This window comes from Helicoverpa zea, chromosome 13 (assembly GCF_022581195.2).
Source record: "Helicoverpa zea isolate HzStark_Cry1AcR chromosome 13, ilHelZeax1.1, whole genome shotgun sequence".
NCBI classification, from domain to species: domain Eukaryota; kingdom Metazoa; phylum Arthropoda; class Insecta; order Lepidoptera; family Noctuidae; genus Helicoverpa; species Helicoverpa zea.
Window position 1 is genome coordinate 10,834,154 of NC_061464.1, and position 4,861 is coordinate 10,839,014.

Consider the following 4,861-nt stretch of genomic DNA (forward strand, 5'->3'; position numbering starts at 1 on the left):
ACCCACGTACTCATACTTGGGAGGTTGGTTCTATATCCACTAGGCCACCAAGACTGGCCCACGGCTTAACCTAAATCGATTAGCGCCAACAAAAACTGGTGTAACACCATTCCCTTAAGTACAATTAGCGAACAGCACTCATTTGTTTATTAATTCAGAGTAATTACAACCGTCCTCCACTTAAATTAATTAAACACTAATGTTAGGTACTCGCAAACACCTTGGTACAAGCCAAACTGGATTAGGTTTGTCATTATTCAAGCTGGAAATCCTTATTGAGTGAATAAATGGGGTCAGAATTAAAGCTTATGATATCGCCTACTTCTATGTGATATCCTTACTTCTTAATTTTATATAATGGTTATCATGTGATAATGATATTTTTATTTGACTTGTTTTGCGTGTTATATATTCTGGTTTTTCAAACCTTACAGACAGACATGTGTTGCTGGGGAGTTTGTTGCGCCACTTCTTCTTCCCAGCAAAAACACATAGGAAGTGGTGAAGGGCGGGCGTTTTGGGGGCTGTCTTTTGTTTTTGACGTTCGAAATGTGCTGATTTATCAGCCTAATTTGAATAAACGATTTTGAGTTTGAGTTTGAAGAATAGAACAGAATATCATTTATTTGCATAATAATGGCGTCCACGGCCGATTTGCACGGCACTGCCTCCTTGTAATCAGCTACCTCCGGTTAGACTGGAAGCCGACCCCAGTGTAGTTTGGGAAAAAGGCTCGAAGGAAGAGGAAGAAAGAGTTATAGCGAGCAGATCAGAAGACAGGTTTGAGTGAGTCACAGTGAATTCCTGCCTTTTAAGAAGCATTTTTTTCACCAAAACAAGGCTGTAGTCTCGTAAAGCAATATCTTCATGCAAAAGCCTGCCTAAAACTCAATCAATTCCGGTTTTTACCGGTTTTCAGCTATTGACGTGTACCATGGAATTAACTAGGGTAGTAAACCTACTATATAACTAGAGACTCGAAGGTAAAATAAAGACACCTGTCCATCCCATTGCGCAAACAACTCGTTGACAGTCTTATTCTATCTAGGCTAAACTATTGTGATATAGTGTATGGACCATGCCTTCTTTCTAGGACAGAACACGTTATACAGCGTATTCAAAATGCCTGTGTTCGGTTCTGCACAAACATTCCTCGAAGAAGCCACGTGACTCCGTACATAAATAATCTGGATATATTAAAGATGGCAGCCAGGAGGAGGCTGCACTTGGCCAATTTGCTTTTTGGAGTTATTGATTCAAAAAAACCAGAATACCTATATAGCAAGTTGACCTGGAAACCCATCCGTTCAGATCATGGTCTCCGGTCCGTGGTATGCCCTCTGGTGGTACCAATGCATCGTACCATAGCATTCCGAGGTTGTTTCAAGTTTGCAGCCACACGCTGTTGGAATGATATCCCTCCACCATTGCGACGCCTGAAATCAAAGTTACCATTCAAATACCTACTTAAAAAACATTTATTAAGGGAACAAACTGGCAGATACGCATGGTAACTGTTTGTATTGTCACTTACCTACGGGGTCATGGCGTACATGCGCTGGTGTAGGGATTTCCTGAGGCGTGGGATGCATTGGAGGCACACTTGTAGCAGAAGCGTGGCTCCTGATCGTTGAGCAATCTTGGAGGAGGGGCTGTGTCGGCTCATATTGCTCCAAATATCCTTCATCTGTGTTCTTTGTTATGTCCTCATATATTTTTATGTACCTGTGATATCAATTCATTACGATTTTAATGTTAATTCTAAATTTAATTAAATCATTATTATTCCTTACTTTTTATATTCCCTAATTTAACTAAAATGTTGTTTTTTAATTAAAGTTGAATGCTGCTTACTACGTACTATTCGCAATCCACGTGTAACTTCTACTCACCCACCGTCATGACAAAGCATATTTTATAACACCTCGCACGATCCCAAACTGGGATAAGATAAAACTTAGTCACTCGTTGCTCAAGATACTTATCTCGTATGATACATACACACTATACAATATTTTGTAAAGCATATTACCCTCTTATAATAAAGTACGAAAGCGTCGGTCGCCATTAAAAATACATTTTTATTTTCAGTAGCTGAAATAGTTTTTGACAGATGTTTAAGTTACAGCACTGACCTCTATGGTTTACAGGCATAGATAATTAATGGCGCGACCACATGTATTTTGATCATATGGAGTAAACTAATTATATTCTATTATATTCTTCAAAGAAACACTATTTATTTAATATATATTTAAACACAATTTATTTAACACATATTCGCATAATCACCCGTTGGACGCCATAACGTTAGTTTCGGCTGTCGCTGAAAATCAGCGCTGGGACTTTGTCTCGCACGGGGTCGCAGCATCATGCTGAGCGAGGGCCGTATTGCGTGGTTGTGACGCATACTACCCCCTCATGTTTGCTTTCTTTCTATTTTAGCCCTTTTTTGTTTTATTTATTATATTGATTGTTTATGTAGGTACTTATGTATGCGTCCTCAATTACGTAATTAAATGTATTTCTTTCTTTCTTTTACATAAAAACTTTTGTAGCACCTGTAACGGTAATGTTAGTGAAGTTTGTTTAGTGGTACTTGAGACTTTTGTACCTATAGCGGTACAATTGAGACCTATTCTACTACTGTTAGCGAGAAGTAATTCTGATAAATAGTGAAGGGAAAAGTTGAAAGAAAATATATTCGTAATAATCCCTGAGGCAATCAAAACTTACAATAACATTGTGCAATCTTCTTTCTCCTGCCCTGTTCCTGCAATGTGATACTAAAAATATTGTGCTATTGAAATACTCGGTAAAAATCATTGCCCAATCTTCAACGTTAACCCTAAACGTAAATAATTTTACATATTTTCGTAATATTGAGCAATTCAATTGACACATTTATTAAAGCGTGTTTACATGTTTGTTGCTCATTAACGCAAGAATTACTAATCTAATTTCGATCAAAACCATACAGTACAGCTTATAAATCAGAATTACCTATATACGCGCTTCTTTTATTATCAATGCGAGATGTATTTCCTTCAGAACACGAGTTAAAGTGCACTTAGCGAGATTAACTAAGCTAACTAAAGAGGTCAAGAATCAATGCTCGAGCTTACACATTTCTAAATGAGAAGAGTCCACTGGCTTGCAAAAAGATATATTTGTATCATTTTTAAGTATACAAACATGGTCACTGATGCTCATACCTACTCTATATCAGTATATATACCTCCTACTTGTAATAAAGCAAAAACATTGTTTTTTTTTAGTTTGTTTATTTGATCCCTAAAGTCTCCGAAACTAGAAACCATTTGAAAAATTCTACCACTGTTGGGAAGCTTCACTATACCTACCTGGATCTAACCTATATTTCATGGAGGTACAGGAAGTAGTTTCAAAGTGGAATCGCGGAAAACAACAGACGTCCCCAATTTGCAATTACCCAAACAAAATCCGAAAACAAGTCACAAAAATCCTACGGCTTTTCGTTAAAAAACACAATTAACAATGAACTATCTATTTTGCCAACCACAAAACAAAGTTGGCACGACCTAAGTTAATTTTTGCAGCAGTTGTTAATAAAATGCTATAAAACTCGCAGACAGTGTAATTGCTACCATTAAAAGCTGCCAGTGGAGCCCTCTGTACTGACTAAGAATTGCACTATAGAGCGTAACGTGATACGTTTTGAATAACTTTACTATTTTAGGTTACATTTCTTCTTTTAAAGTGTGTTTTTAATTACTATTCAGGACAATTACATAATTACAGGCACTATTCCGCCTAAAGTAGCTGCCTCGCAAGAACGAGTTATAACAAGTATGTATTTTTGAAGGGTACCAAATTATAAGTACTGACTCTTAGCATTTTGGACTAAAATTACTGAGTAAAAATGAAGAGACACTAAACTGAATAGTCCGTGGTACGCCAGAGCGTAGATATTGTTTTATAATAAGAGACATACAAGCAGTTAACACAAGGCTTTAAATTCTTCTTCTTATCGAATCAGCTGCAGATTTAACCACCCCACTAGCATTCTTTCTTTGGAATCCGCTTGAATTCAATTCAAATACAAGAAGAAAGTATTTATGAAAACATCAGATACCATGGTCTCTTAAAAACTGTACGCATTAAAACCTATTTTAAAATATCACGCAAGTCGTGCCAAACTACGTCCCACATTCGCGCGTGTAGGCTAGTTTCATGCACTGGTGTCGCTCAATATATGCTATTTTCTCTCAGTAACAACCCGAGCCGACACCGCATCGTGTACACTTTCAAATGTGTTCAAGATGCAATCATGTGAACTCCCCTTTAGAGTAGCACATTGCAAACTTTTAGTCAACCGACGGTTGCCACGGTGGTTAGAAAAAATATTGTTTTAGAAATCGTGCTTTCAATCAAAGTTCTCAGTCGGTCTGATACCGGACAAATACCTGATTGATGTTACGTGTGTACTTCCATTCATCATCTCTCTGAGAGACACACTACATACTTTTGGTCGGCCGATAGTTTGTTTGGGCTCATAAATCAGTATGAAGATGAATAGTAGTACGCAAATTACAAAAATCACGTATTTAGCCAGTATCAGACAGACTGAGAACTTTGATTGGAACCATGAATTTTGTTAAAAAGAAATTGTCCAACTATAGGGTCAACCATCGGCCGACTGTTTAGTCTGTAGCTTGCCGGTACTCTTACGCCTATGTTGTACAAAATTGCCTTTTTATTACAGAACAAAGGATTCTGGTTTTCCCATTTGAGTGTTAAGGATTAAAGTAGTCTTTATGTGAAAGAATGAGGTGTTTCAAAAGGATTCTTTGACTAGGATGTAAATACTTGTACTTGCATA

At 37.3% G+C, this 4,861-nt stretch overlaps 1 long non-coding RNA gene across 1 annotated transcript; it reads right to left on the bottom strand.

The window, feature by feature from the left end:
- Positions 1 to 1,135: 1,135 nt before the first annotated feature.
- Positions 1,136 to 2,540, bottom strand: LOC124635971. The gene is made up of 3 exons (XR_006985093.1): positions 1,893 to 2,540; positions 1,535 to 1,725; positions 1,136 to 1,436 (listed from the first exon to the last, which is right to left on the bottom strand). It is a non-coding gene; the product is annotated as an uncharacterized LOC124635971 (long non-coding RNA).
- Between the last annotated feature and the right edge of the window lie 2,321 nt (positions 2,541 to 4,861).